This window comes from Ammospiza nelsoni, chromosome 4 (genome assembly GCF_027579445.1).
Source record: "Ammospiza nelsoni isolate bAmmNel1 chromosome 4, bAmmNel1.pri, whole genome shotgun sequence".
NCBI lineage: Eukaryota > Metazoa > Chordata > Aves > Passeriformes > Passerellidae > Ammospiza > Ammospiza nelsoni.
In genome coordinates, this window is record NC_080636.1 from 40,824,005 (window position 1) to 40,839,118 (window position 15,114).

General features: G+C 44.0%; 1 protein-coding gene and 1 long non-coding RNA gene across 3 annotated transcripts in view; one reads left to right on the forward strand and one right to left on the reverse strand.

The window, feature by feature from the left end:
* UGT8 (UDP glycosyltransferase 8) overlaps nt 1-1,680 on the reverse strand; it is a 34,657-nt gene extending 32,977 nt beyond the window's left edge. Inside the window, exon 1 of the mRNA XM_059470794.1 lies at nt 1,427-1,680. The gene's annotated coding sequence lies outside the window, so the exon portion shown is untranslated. The remainder of the gene's footprint in view (nt 1-1,426) is intronic.
* Nucleotides 1,681-5,110: 3,430 nt separating this feature from the next.
* Nucleotides 5,111-14,849, forward strand: LOC132072502 (uncharacterized). Of its 2 annotated transcripts, XR_009418340.1 has the most exons (5): nt 5,111-5,196; nt 5,980-6,079; nt 11,699-11,749; nt 12,551-12,685; nt 13,820-14,849. It is a non-coding gene; the product is annotated as an uncharacterized LOC132072502 (long non-coding RNA). The 2 variants fall into 2 exon arrangements; XR_009418339.1 differs by having other exon boundaries at nt 12,551-14,849.
* Nucleotides 14,850-15,114: the final 265 nt, after the last annotated feature.

Genomic DNA, 15,114 nt, shown 5'->3' on the forward strand with positions numbered 1-15,114 from the left:
TAAAAACCCAATTATTTCAAGGTGTTTGCGTTGGAGGAGAAGACCTTCAAGGATGCCTACTACTAGAGTTGCTCCCTGCTGTCCATCCCCAGGGAACTCTGAACAGCACGCAAAACGGGCTGCGCAATTTCCAAAAATTCCCTGTTGTTCCACAGCCAGGGCTCAAACGAGTAGGTTATTTAGAAAATAAGAGATAAGATGCCACTCGATACCCGCTTAAATACCACAGCTTCAGCGATGTGTCGCCCAAAAAGTTCACGCTTCACCGTTTTCCTCCTTTCTGAGCCCAGCCGGGAGGCGCAGCAGCAATTACGCAACGCTGTTCCTTTAGAGGCGGCTGGGATGGAAACTGAGGGAATATCCAGCGAGGGCACTGCATCCCAGGCGCTCTGGGAGCCATCCCAGGTCCCCGCTGTCCCTCACACCGCGTCCCCAAGCCAGGTGGCAACCCAACAAGGGAGGGAGGGGGGGCTCTGCGCGGTGCTGCCCGCGCTGACACCACCGCGGGGCCGCTGTCGGCGACAGCCCCTCACGGCGACACCAAATAATAAACTGGGGCCCGCCGAGACCGGCCAGAATTCGGCGTCCGAAAAGCGGCGCCTGCCCGCGTCCCCCCCCGGCCCCGCTCCCGCCCTCAGCGCCCCGCGCGCGCCGAGCCCCTCGCGCGCGCCTCCCCTCAGGGCTGCGGAGCCGCCGCTGAGGGACCCCCGGGCAGGCGGGCGCCCCCTCAGCCCCCCCCCGGCTCCCTCTTCCCTCACGGCCCTCCAACTCCCTCAAGGAGCAGCGGCAGCACCTGCCGGGCTTCCCCGCACTCGCCGCTGCGGCGCCGGACGAGGACCACGCCAGAGCCCGGCTGATGAGCGCCCGCCTGCCGCGCCGCACAGGTAGCTGCGCGCCGCCCCCGGGCCCCTCTCGTGTTCCCGCCCGAGCGCCCCTCACGAAAAGGGCGGGAAGGGACGCGTCCTTCTGGCGCCCCTCAGGACATGGCGCTCCCCCTCACCCCTCAGCTCCCTCCTTAGGTCACACCGTCCCCTCGCTCGGAGGCACCGCATCGACGCGGCTCCCCTGCGTCTCCTTCTCTCAGTTCTCACCCCACGGCACGGCTCTTCACCTCAGCTCCCCACTTCTCACCCCTACTTCCACGGCTCTTCCCCTGAGCCCTCCTCCCCCTTCCACAGCTCTTTCGCTCAGCCCCTCGACTCTCACCCACCCCATCCCCTTGAATGGCTTTCCCTCCTCCCGCTACACCAGACCCTCCACCGCAGGCACCCTTCCCCTTGCGGGAAGGGAAGAGGGCGAAGGTAGACTAGGACAAGCAGCGAGGTAGAACGACATTGCCTCTCCACCTCCCCACCCGGACCCTCCGCTCCGCTCGGCACCGCAGCCGGGACCCCTGGGCCCCCTCGGTACCGCCGAGGCCCCTCACCGTCTCTCCCTTCAGGGCCGCTCCTCCGCGTCGCTGCCTCTGGTAAGCGGCCGACGAGCGCAGCTCCGCTCGGGGCTCTTGTCCTTCAGCCGGGTCCGCCCGGCCCGGGCTGCGGCGCTGCTGCGGCGCCGAGAGCGCCGGGCCCGCCGGTGCCTCCGCCCGGGCTCTGCTGCACCTGCTGCGGGGCTGGGCTGCCCTGCGAGCAGAGGAGGCTCCCTCGCTCCGTCCTCCCTCAACTTCGCATCACTCCGGGCTGCCCCCGCTCCGCCCCACCGCATGCACCGGTGCTGCCGCTCGCCCCCGCGTCCGGGGAAAGGCTCGGCTGCCCTCCCGCCCCATGCACTGCCCCGCTGCCGGGACGGCGGGCAGCTCCCGGCACAGGGCAGCTCCCCTGGGCCCGCCTCTGGCGGGCGGGACCGACACCGCCCCCACCAATCGGCCCCAGCGCGGCTGCTCTTCAGATGCAGCCCTTCGCCGGGGGCTGAGATACCTTCTGCCGGACCAGGATGCTCCAAGCCGCGTTCAACTATTCAGCCAACTAAGCACCAACTTAACGTAGTTATCGCGATTTCGCTTCCCCGACCGTCTTTAAATACAAGCACTAACTACCCAGTTGGTTTCACGTCTGTGTGGTTTGGGTGGATGCGGATTTGGGGTTTTCTCCCGTTTTATTTGTTTGTTATCTAATAATGATATGTCAAAATATAATAAAGCTGTTATCGCATAGCTGACAGACAGTAAAGCTCTTAAAAAACAACAAGATTTGCCCCTCACCTCTCACACACTCCAAAGTCCAAACTTTCCCTGTTTCTTTTCACTTTCACGTTCACTGCAGTTTTTGCAATGAGCTTTAAAGGACAAGAAGTGTCAGATTGTCTTCCTGATTTGACAGATCAGGTTACTCCTTTAATAAAAGTGAAGGTTTAAGTTTCATCAGACAAAACAAAAAAGTTAATGAAATTGGAATGATAGGTTAATGAAACGGCATGATAAGAAAAATGAGCATAAGCTTTAAATTGATTTCCATTTTAGTCAAGATGGCTCACAAAAGAAAATGAAACTCAACTTTCATTCAAATTAATCCAATTTATTTGGGGCATATAGTTTTCCTCTATGTTCGTTATACAGCTCTTTAAGAGCTATTCTGTTTCTTACACATGGAACAAATCATTAAAGTTTCTCAAATCTCTAAAAGTGGCAATTGGTGCAGGTACCTGGGGAATTCTATTACAATTATTTACCAGACTTTGCTAAAAAATTAAAGTTTTCTTCATGGAATATTGTACTGAAGGTGTCTCACAGTGCTGGTAGCATATTGAATTTAATTACTGAGTGCTATTTAATTCTCAGGAGTGAATGTTACTTCTAAAATCTTTTGTATTATTTCCCACCCACTCTTCTGTCAGTACATCAGACTTGCTTGATTTTGTCATTGTTCTGCCTTCCCAGTTTCCTGTCTTCAGCAGATGAGAATAGGTCAGACACAATGTTTTACCAAAAATTAAAGTGTTCAAGAGCTAATGATTTTCTCATAACATCCTACACTTATTGTAATGACATATTTCCTTGCCTTCTAATGGCAACTTGCCTTGAGTTTCCATCAAGTCTAGGTACATGTACATCATAGTGTCCTGTCTCTGCCTGTTATGGTTCCATGCTATTGCCAAATTGATTTCATTTCCAACTCCAGATATGTGTATAATTTTGTATTTCTTTCAAAGTAAATATGAGGTATTCATTATCAGCTAAGGTATGATTATAACTCTAAGGTGTATAAGGCATCCAGCAAAATACTGAAACAGGGATTTTTTTGCTCTCCAGTATGTTCCAGACCCTGTCAAAGAAATTCTGTGTTGCAAAAGTTTTGGAGTCTTGAAATCTGAAATTGTGATACAGAAATCAGATTCAAATAAAAAAAAATAAAATCACAAAATGCTATAAATATGAAGCATTCTTAATTTTTGTTAAAGTTTTACAGAGTTAATAAACACTTCAAAGCATTTTTGAAGAACCTTCAATTGTCGTCCAAAGGGACACCTTCATATTATATTTCAAGGGAGGAATTTAATTAATTTGCTTTTAATTTGGACAGTGATGTCATCAAAGTTATTTTTACTTGCTGAGGAGCAAGAAATGCCTCTTGATGTGACATATTTCTCTGAGGTTGTAGAGTGCCTTCATCCAAGAGAATGAGGTTAGAACTTGTGTTGGAGGAAGACAATGGCTCCCTGTCATGTTTTTGTCCTGGTGAAGTTTTTATCATGCTCATAAGAATCAAGAAATGCTACACTGTTAAGTCCAGATTTGTGATTCTGCAAATCCAGTTCATTGAACTGGACAATATGTGTAGGGTATACTGAAGATTACATCCCTCGTGCCTTTCTGCTGATTTGCACAGGTCTGGCCAAAGAGGAAGGAATTTCTCCAGTAGATTGCTGGATCATGATGATTCACATGGCATTCTTCAGGTGTTTTGTCCTCAGCCATGATTGTTTTGGCTATACATGCACACACCTTTTTTACAGAGCAAAGTACAACTATCACCTTCCTTGTAACTCAGATCCCAAGGCAGTGTTAGCTGCCTTTGCTGCCTAGTTGGTATGCAGTCACAAACAGCCAAAACCACAAGCAGCCTATTTATTTATTTAAATAGGGCTTGTAGTTCTTTAGCCTTCCCAATATGCCAGAAGGAATTGATCATCTGAAATGTATAGTAGCCAATTTAACTGCAGTGTTACCAGACAACCAGCACTTCTGGGTCTGCCTGTCAGGTCTTTGGAACCCGCTCACAGATCCCCACCAAAGTGGGAAAAATGTACAAATGAGTCTGCCTTTGCAGTAGGCAAGTGTTGGCCTTATTGTCTGCCACAAGTGGCACTAACACACGAGTTAATTCTGCCTGAGGTTAAATCTCACAAAGGGTGAGCCCTTAACTGTGTGCTACAGCTGTAAACGGCGGCTCCCAACAGAGGGCTAAAGCGACCACCCCGTGCTCTGTGGCTCGTGGAGGTGTGAAATGGTAATTTCTACTTGGCCGGTGCCGTTTGGGTAGCAGCAGACAGCTTTTCTCCTAGGTGAGAAATCTGTGATGCACCTGCAGTTGTTCTTTCAGTGCAGCCCGTGTAATTACAAAGCACAACGTTCTATTTCCTGGGGCAAACATTTTAACAAAGGAAGAAAGAATCCTTTATGGACAAATTTAGGTGAGACCTCATGTCTTGTTTATTCCTTGCTTGGCAGTAAGTTTCTGAGCAGGTTTGTTGACCATGGGACCAGGAGGCTTTAATGTAGAAAAATGTTAAAACCATAAAATCCCACTTTGCTCTGCCTTGTTGCAAGGCATGTTCTGTGGTTAGAGAAGGCACAGGGAGGGGCACTTCAAGCATTTGAGCAGATCAAGCATCTCTCCTTTGAGGAAAGACTAAAGAAGGTGGAACTCTTCTGTGTGGAAAGGGAATAGCTGAGAGGGGATTTGGTCAAGATCTGCAAAAGCATGAAGGGGGTAGAGATGGCAGCTACACGGCTGCTTTTGACTAGAAGCTGTGATTCAAGAACAGGGCAGTGAGCACCAAAGCGGGTTGGAGAGGAGAGGAAGATTTTAATGACAAGCAGCTGACCTTGATTTCCTTGATTACCTCAAGAAGTTGAAAAGGCAGGCTGGGTGAGCAGGGTTTGTTGTGGGGTGAGCAGTTTGTGGCTGAGGGTGCTCTCTTTCAGCTCTGGAGGCTGCCTTTGACCCTGTGGTGGTACAAATGCAATAATTGAGCATTGTGAGTGAGTAGCGAGGAAGTGGGTTAACAGAAGGGGTTGTGCTGTTTTCTGAGAGCGTCTTCTTTTCCCACTGTTAGAAGCTGATTAGTGGCTTGCCAGAACTTTATTAATCCTCATAGAAGTTCTTGTGTTGAGATCCATAGTCCAAGGAGTAGATACTCTCAAAAAATTATTATTTTGTAATTGTTTTCTGCTTTAAGCAGAGGACTTTTTTAAAATGTGCAAATATAGCCAGAAAATGGAAAGACCCTTTAGGTGGCTTTCCTGTTAGTAAGTGGTAATAACATGTTTTTACAAAAGTTGCTTCTGGAAACTTAGGCTGTGTTTATCCCAGAACCCTTTCAAGTTCTAGGTACTCCTGAAACAAAAGTAGGTAGGAAGTATTAGGTATGGGGTAGGTGCTTCTTAGTTGAATAAATCTGTTTATGTCAGATGTTCTTGTGACTTTTTGTTCACTTGGTTTTGTTCCTATGCTTAATGGTGGTTTAGTGAAAGAGGTTCAAAACCTGTGCCACTCCCTGTTTCAGTCCTGTGTTTCAATACTGTTTCTCCCCAATTGCTTAGTCACTTCTTGAATTGTGTGATAGCATATTCCTCAGTGTGCTTTTAAAAAGGAATGTGGAAATAGAAATATTAATGTTTCTGTTCATGCTTTGGTGAAAGCTGTTTTAAATTCAATTTCATAAAATTAGTCATTAAGTGTGTAAAAACCCTGCATGTGAGAACAGTGTTCTCTTAGTTGCTGTTAGAAATGTTTGCACATGTAGTTTGCTCTTTTATAGGTTTCTATCTCAGCAAATAACATCATGATGAGCTTTCTTCGTCATCCTTCAAAGAGGCACTAGGACTTCATCTCTTTAAATCTGAGGAAAACAACATGAAGTAGGTATTGGAGGTAGTCTTTTTTCAGCTTAAGATACCAAAAGGTGTTCCAAGTCTGTTACCTGGTGGAGGTTGCTTGTTCTAATTAGTTCATTAGACAGGAAGAAGTAATTACAGAAGGCTACTGCAATAGTCTTATTTCACAAGGCAAAAAAGTTGCTGAAATACCCAAGCATGGAGCTGGTACTAATTTTATGCCTAGCTTTGCAAGAGGCTTTTTCAGCCCCTACTGACATTATGTATATCTTTGAGCAAGTACTGCATTCAAAACCTGACTGCAGAGAAGTGAGCCAATCCAACAAGATGCTTGTTTCTGTTTCTACACTTCCCTGTGAGCAGCTTCAGGAAGCACTGCTTAGTTTTGCATTTGTGCTTCTGACTTAAATTATCCATGATAATGAGCTATAGTTTGTGTATCTTTCCTGTGTAAGCAGAAAAGGTTAGTTTGTGTATAATAAGTAAAATAATTAATAGTGCCTGGATACTCTACTGAAAGGTGTTGCTGTTTGACTGAAAGGAATAAAAAGAGCAGTAAAGCAAACAAATGTATTGCTCCAGCAGTAGTGTATTGTATTTGGCTCGTGAACCATTTCTCATTGATAAAAGGGCTCTTGCCGCACCTATTAACAAAATGCCAAAGCTCTGTGCATCTTGTTTGCTCTCCTTAGTCCATCTGGGCAGTAAGGGACAGAGTGAGAGGGTGGCACCTCAAAATGGCTTCAGGGGAATAGTTAAATGAACTGAGATCTGCTTGGTAATCCCATAGTGACACAGGTGATAGGGGTGTGGCATGGTGTGTGCATGTTTGGCTTTCTGATTCATAAATTATCGTAGGACAGTCTTCACAGCCTTGGCTATAGCACGGTAAAGGCTTGACAAAAGATAGTTGTGAAACTCTTCAAAAGAAGTTCTGCATTTCCTTTGTGTCTTATGCAATTGGCTCCTTTTCTCTTTTTCCTTCTCTTTTCCTTTTCCTTCTCCTGTTGTCAAGCCCTACTGGCCTTAGCATTTTGGAGCCTTTTTAGTCAAAGGTGACACTAAGCAGCAGTATGAAAATGCTTGTTAAACAGTATTAAATGTCTGCTGAAAAGACATCATGTCCTTTCTTCATTGGATGTGTTCTGTCTCCTCAAGCAGTGCTAAGTTCTACTTGGTAAACTAATTATGACCCTAACCTGTTCTACCAGTTTCTTTGTCAGAAATCTTCTCTGATTTTAAGATCAATTTGATGGCTCTGTGAAAGCCATTGTAGGGCTGGGTTCTATTTGATTAATAGTCCCAGCCCAGGAGGTCCCTTTCAGTCCTGAATTGCTGATCAGATATTTAGAAGTGAGAGATTAAGAACTGGAACAGGGCTCTCCAGCCTTCTTTTTGGCATGTTTGGGAGCAGGGCAGAGGTCCTGAGTTTAAGCTCCAGTGCCAGGTGACTGATGTAAATACACTTGGATATAAAGCTGGGAGGGGTTGGGGACAGTGACTTCCAGCAATGGGTAAGAAGCAGAACAACCCAAGTCTGGGGAATGCAGTCTGCTATGGGGATCAAGTATGGCCCCTGATGTGAGTCTGGAGAGAGGGGAGAGAATATGGCATTGCAGCTGCCATAAGCATGTCTCAGCTCTGCAGTGCTTTGGGAAGGCGGGAACTTGGGATATGGAACTCATGGCACAGCTGTGGGCCCTCAGCAGCAGTGCTGGTTCATCTTGTTTGTAGCTCTGCTGTTGGGGGTGATGGGGAAGCATGCCAAAGTCACTCCATGTACCTACCACATGCCAAGAAGTTGTTTCCCAATGTTTGGGTAGCCACCACCACATCCTCCTGCCAGATCTTCCAAACTAGTTCCTCGCCTGCGTGTCTGTGTTTTGTTTTGCAAGCATTATGATACTGAGACTGTCATACTGAAACCATTGCACCCAATATCAGAGGACCTCTTTGCTTCAGGTGGAGAAGCAGACTTCCCAGGAACATCTTCTGGTTTTATATTTGATCTTTACAGTAAGACTTTCATCTTTATGCATTTCTGTCTGCCTTACAAATTGTTTTCCTTCTTCTGTGCTTTTTAAGTAGCCCTAGTAATAAAAATGTTCTGACAAGCTGTTTTCTGAATGCTGCAGAAGCCTTTTTCTCTTAGGTGTCCCTTCTGCTCAGCCCTAAGAAATGTATCCCTTCTGTGCAATTCTACCATCAAAGTCTAAGAGATCACAGCCTTTTGCAGCTGAAGTTATCTTGTTTTCTAGCTACAGCTTTTACAGTACCTAAATACCTGGGTCATTTTATGTTGTCCCTTTTGTGGCCTTACCATTTCTTACTGGTTTATCTGTTTTTAAGGAGTATGTCCAGTACCATTTCCTACAATGTCAAGTTTTTCCTTTTTGGTTGGTTTCAATTAATTCATGCTGCCCTTGTGCTTAAGGCACCCAGAGAGCTTGGAGGCCTGAAGTGCAGAATGAATCATTTAGGGCAGGCGATCGGCTTTGGAAGAGAGAACAAATTGAAAGTCGTTTTCTCTCAAAACTGCTCTTGTTAATTTAGTTCCCAGTGTAGCCTTTCTTCTTCCCTTTTATTTAGAAGATGGGCTAAATATCAAGAGAAGAATGGGAAAGACATTTCTAAGAATCTCAGGAACCCATTTCTATTCCTCCCAAAACTAGGGAAAAGAATAGCCTTAACAAATTAGTGCTCCAACAAGCTGAAAAGAAATTTCTAATTATATATGTAGATATTAGAAATCTATTGGTGTGCCATGTCGTACCCCTGGTGACATACTAGTTTCTTTCAAGTCAAAGGTCTCAAATGAGTCATCATATGTATATTTGTCCAAGTTCTTAATGAGTATGTATTGACTTTTGGGCTTTTAGCACATTTAACAATTTTGATGTAATTCTGAATAATGTAACGTTAAAGGCTGCATTCTAATAACAGTGTTAAATAGAACAGGGGAAATATCTTTAAGCAAGTAGCAAGTTTGTACAGAATATCAGCAACATGATTTATACCAACTCTAGGAAGTCAGTTTTAAACAACTGCAGAAAAAGGAAACTAATATTTTTTATCACTGAAAATCTGTTCTCTCCTTTTTAAATAAACCTTCTGTCTGCTTTTATTTTCTAGCAAACTTTTCTCTTGGCAGGGAAATTTGCCTTCTGTTAAATCCACTGTTTATTTTTGTTGCTTTGTTTTTTCATTACTACCTTCTCATATAGTTGTGTGAAAATGGAGCTAACTAGCTTGTGTCTTGTATCTGTGTAACCCCATCTGTGCTTCTGATGTGCCAGGTACACCAAAATTGGCTAGGAAAAATGTAATTGCAAACAGATATGTTGGCCCAGCTTGTGATGTGGGGCAGAGCAGATGCTGTGTCCCAGTACAGAGCTCTTCCATCTCCATGCAGCCTGGGGCTGATACCATCACATAATTATGTGTTTCCTGTGTTTGTCTCCTCATATCAGTGATCGTTGATGTGTTTCTTCTGTTTGTCTCCTGTATCAATGGTCTTCCTCGGCAGGACCTCGTCCTTTACTCAGCCCTCGGTGATTTAATTGATGCTATTGTCTCTTGCTGAGTACGTCCATGTTAATGCCCTCGTAGGAACATTAAATAATGCATTGAAGGGTTTGCTAAGAGAACCTGGATCCTATTTCATATCGACAGGGTGTTCAACATATGCAAAAGCATGGGAATGTTTGGAGCAGTTACTCTTCCCTTTGTCCCATTTTCCTGTTACTCTAACTGTAGTGACTGAACTGCAGCTGATCCAAGTGTATGTTTGGGGAAGTAAATATCTGCCATTTCCCAATTAACCTCTCCCCTTACACTCTTGTTTTACCAACAGTTTTGAAGGTTGATTCTTTTATTGATAATGCATAGTAAATCTTGATCAATTTGCAGTTAATGTAATTTTCTCCTTTTGTTGTGGTTGAGGGAGAGTTTAGATATTTTCTATATGTGATTTTTAACTGAGACTTAGATTTTTGATTTTGTGTGCCGTGAATGGAGCGATGTGCTAAAATCCATTACGGAGCTGTCATATGTAGAGTTGAATATTTGGGAGCCTTAATTCATCTTCCTTCTGTAGAAGTCTGCTGCTTCATGTTGCCCTTGTAGAAATTGGGGAGAGCAGTTTTGGAGATCTTGAGCATAGGAATCCTAAAATAATCCAGGTTGGAAGTTGTCTGGAGGTCTAGTCCCACCCCTGGCAGGAAATGATCATATTAGTTTTGAGTGCTTAGGGCCTGCTCTGCTCAGTCTGGAACATTGGAGAATCAGGGTTCCACAGCCTATCTGGGCAACCTCTTTTGGTGTTTGACAACTATGTTGGTTTTTTCAAGTATCTAGGCAGCTCTTCTTGGCCTTTGTGTCCACTGCCTTTCATGCTATCACTGAGCACTTCCCAAAAAGCCTTGCTGTTCCTTTACCCAACTCCACTGGACAGCTGAGGATGGTAATGAGTTCTCATCTCAGCTCTCTTGAGATATGGGACACTAAAGAATTTATTCACCTGCATTTTTTCAGTCTTGCCAGAGTGGGAATTTTGTGTGAGAGTATGGAGATATCCCTCTACACCTACTGAAATCTTGGCTTGTTTTGTAACTCTGGTGCTGTGGGGTTTGTGTGGATCAGAAACAGTGATTCCCAAAAAGAAAGTGTTCCTGATTGGGATTAGATCTTGGAGTCTGCTAGGGCTGGAGGGAAGACAGAACCGGTTCCTCCCTTTGATTTTGTATCTGAGAGATGGCTGAGAGCACACTTGGGAAGGAGGTCATTGCAGAAGTGGCAGTTTGACAGATGGAGTAAAGCCAAAAAAAAGAGGATTAATGAAAATGAAGGCATTGGTAATAGCAAAACAAAGAGTTAAATGTAGGTGGTGTAGATGCAAAGAGCAAGTTGGAATTGTGGTGGGCAAGGGATTGCAGACACTACTGCCTTAATTGGCTCAGACTTTCTCTTTTTAATATCACAGTTATGCCTGTGGGCAAGTTAAGAGCGAAAAAATGAGTGCAAATATTGCAAGAGGAGAATCATGGATATCATGGAGTTTGGTTTTCCTAGAGTGTAGAGGGGAAGATTATTGGTTGAAGGGGGAGGAGTTGTTCTTCTATTTCAGCCACTGCTTTGAATAATGAAATATTTATTCCCTCAGAGAAGAACAGCTGAAACAATAGAGCTGTGTTTATAGAAAAATGGTTATTTGTCCAGACTCTGATTTCTGGTTCATCAATACCTCTTTGTGAGAGGTACTTCCCTCAAATATGCCTTTGTTTCGAATGGAATGCAACCAGGGGCGTATAGTGCAAGGAGTCTCAGTTGGGCTGGCTTAAACAAACAATAAAACAGTGCAAAGGCTGAAATTAAAATGTATATATTTGTTCTATGCCATGTTCTATTCATTACCTGATTGGAGCATGAGGCAAAACAAAACCTCTTGAAGCTTCCAGCTGGCTGAGCGGTGTATCTGTACAGCAATGTTACATGTGTTTTAAAACATGATTAACAAGGCAGTTGCCAAGCTTTTCTTATGGTTTGTTTAATGAGCTTCTGAATGGTGGAAATAATCAGAAAAGTTCTCAATTCATGCCTATCCTTAAGGACAAACACCAACTTTTTTTCCTTTTTTTTTCTCAGACCGCTGAGCCCAGTGATCCAGTCTTACACTTGGAGGGACTGTGACAGGTGGTAAGTGAGATGGCTTCAGGTCACTTTGAGTGTAATTCATCTCCTTTCTGAAAAGGACATCTGCTTGCCCAGAGGGTGCTCCAGTCTATTTTCTTCTCTCCATGCCCTGGTATCCTCTGCTGGAAGCAGTTGGGAGCTCGGAATGTTTATTACTATGTCATTGCTCGTCATGTCCCTGTTGTGATGGCAGGGTGTGTTCAGGCTCCCTTTCTCTGCCAGGGAACCACAGCCTGGCCTAGAACACAAGTTTAATACCATAAGGCAATGTTTGTAATTTGATTTGCTGTGCTTTTTTCTCTCCATTCTGGTGTGTTGAGCTTGTCTGCTGCTTTGACTTGATTTGTTTGGTTCTCTAGAAAGTACCATCTAGTGGTACAAGCTCCTTAAGGAATAGGTTAAGTAGCTTCTTTCTGGGGTAAATCTGTCTCTTGTTTTGCCTTTGCTAAAAATAAAGCTCAAGCACATTTCTCCAGATTGCCTACCAGCCTAGTTCACTTTTGGAAAAATTTGGCTGCATCCTCCCACCTTTATGGTGCCTTTTAAAAAACTTTTTTGACAGGGGCTTAAATCAAATGGATTGATCTCCAAGAAGTGATCAATGATAAGTAAAAGAGATGGTTGCTGTATTAGAGAAACAGGTGGTACTGCACTGTGGTCTGCTCTAGAGGCAGACATGAGTCTGCAGGAGGGGTAGGCGGAGGAGAGCTGCTGTTCTTCCAACTGTTTGGGGTTTTTCCCCCAGGGGTTTATGTATATTTTGGATCCAGCCAGGTAGTAAGGAGAATATTGCCCTCTCTGCAGCAAGAAGGATGGCATTGAAGGAACAAGGAGTGCACACTTAAGCAGGGTGTGAAACAAGGACAAGGAAGGCAGCTGCAGAGAGACAGAGACAGCTTTTGCCACCCATTGCAGAGCAGGCAACGCCATGGGATACAGGTATGCAAGTGACCAGGAGCTGGAAATTGAGGAACTGAAAGAGCGGTAAATCATGGAGAATCTGAGTGAGAAGTCAGTGAATACAACAGTGTGAAGAATCCATTGAGAAGTCAGGACAAGTCATCAAAGAATTTGTGAAATGACTTGCATGTGTTGGTGACAGGGCTGGCAGTAGTTGCTGGGTCGTGTCCATACGACAGCCTGGGTTTAACAGGATGGACATCATTGTGCCAATAACTTATTTGTTCTGGTCAGTGAACAAAACACAAATACATGCAGCGCTGTAAAATTTTTCATATTTCATTCTAGAAAACAGAGGAAATGTTCATGAACAGCTAAATTTCATTACCATTGACAATCACAGTGATGGGCAGATGGTGTCACACCTTGCTGTCTTGCCTGGATTAAACACTTTGTGACTAATAATGGGAAAATCTCTCTTAGAAAATTTATTTTTCCCTCCCAGATTAACACTACCTGCCCTTTTTAGTGTCCCAATATAGAGCAGCAGAGGCATCTTTGAATTTCCTTAAAAGTATCAAGGAAAAAGTGTTTACTGATGCCCAGTAAATATGTGAATATGTAAGGGTGGCATCTTTACAGATCATCATAAAAGACTTGCCCTGTAGGGTGGTACAGCCTGCTTGTTTGAGCATTTGGAGAGCAAAATCTGAATGTGAGCATCTTTAAATAGAAAGGGATTTGAAGTCCTGTGGTTTTTGGCCCATGAAAATGACCTATAACTACCAAGATGAAAATGCCTTTAATGTTTTTGATTCTAGAAATATTTTCAGCCTAACTTCATTCAGTTTTCAACGAATTGATATGAGGTTTGTGGTAAAATCCACCATTAGAAATGAAAGGAAACAAGCTGCTTGTCAGAGTTAGGCTTCCCTATGAAGCTCCTGGTTACAACAGAGCTGAGATGGTTTTTAAACAGGCAGCTTAGCTTCAAAGATACACTTAATAAGCAAGAGGGACCAGCTGTTTTGACTATAGAGGGAATGACTACAGACTGATAATGAAGGTGAAACAGAACTAATTTTTCGTGTCTGCGGTACATAGCAGATCCACCACTTAAGGCATGGCATTAGCAACATAAATTACATCCTGTTTTACTCCATATTGTGACAGTATATGCCCAGAAGGAAACACAGGAGGAGAAAGTCTACAGACTGGAACAGCAAGGAGGAGAAAGTCTACAGACTGGAACAGCAAGGACAGTGGGCAAATTGTGGAAATGCTTCACTCCTAAAAGGTTGCTGAGGTAAATGAAATTGAAGCATGTGAAGCTTGCCAAAATAAAAGTTACCGGCTCCTATTCCAAAATTGCAACATCCTGGTAGATAAAGTGTTTTGTAAATAGTGACACAACTAGAAAGAAATGCATGCTAAAAGCTGGGAGATATGGTGGGATTCAATTGACATTAATGAAAGGGTCATGGAATGATGCAGTGTCAAGTTATGTGTGAGAAAAGGTATTGATTTAGATACCAACTGTATGAGATGGGAAGTCACAGATCATGCTTGGGGACTTCCTGTTATATACAGGTTATATTTACCTGGTCAAGTACGAGAACATCTGGGGCCTGGAGCAGTGCAGGTTAACCCTGAAAACCAAGGACCTCTACTGGTATTGTGCTGGTATTCTGCTCTTGGTACACCACATACACGCAGAAACTCTAAACAAAAAACACTCCAATCCCAAATAAGAAAAATGCAAACAAAAAAACCAAACAACCCACCAACCAAGAAACCCAACACTACCCAAAAAACTCCAAAAACAGCCAAACTGAAAAACCTACCACCAATTAATAAAAAAAAAAACCCCAAACAAACAAAACCAAAAAAACCCACCAAAGATACCAGAAAAACTTGCTTTGTAAGATGGAATTACTTTTTCTAGCTAACAATTGATCTATTTGCTGATTCTGACCAGGTTAAAGACTAAATAAAACAAGTAATTTTAAGGCCTTTTATGCCAATAAGGTGAAGAAATCACTGCTGCTGTCTTTGGTTATGTCTCTTTGCAAGTCAATCAATTTTTTTTTTTTAATTTCTTTAGTCTGAGTTGAATTTCATCTGTGTGGTGGAATTTTCAGTATCTCACTGGCCTCTATGCCATGGTATTGTAGTTGATGAATAAATGAGTTTCCCAATCATACTTGTATTAGTGTGTTGTGGAGAGATAGAATGTAAAAGAATAGTGCAGAAGGCAGTCTCACCCTGAGGAGCTGCAGCCATTCTAATCACCAAAGATCAGGAACAGGCCTGCCCTTAACAGGCCACAGCTGTGTCCAGTAAGAAGATGAGTGCTACAAAAGGGTGGGTTAGCTGGGTGAGGGGAGAGCTGGAGTTGGTTGGCTGTGCTGTGAAGGAGGAGCTATCCGTGAGAAACCACAGAGAAGGTATGGGACTTTTACAATATG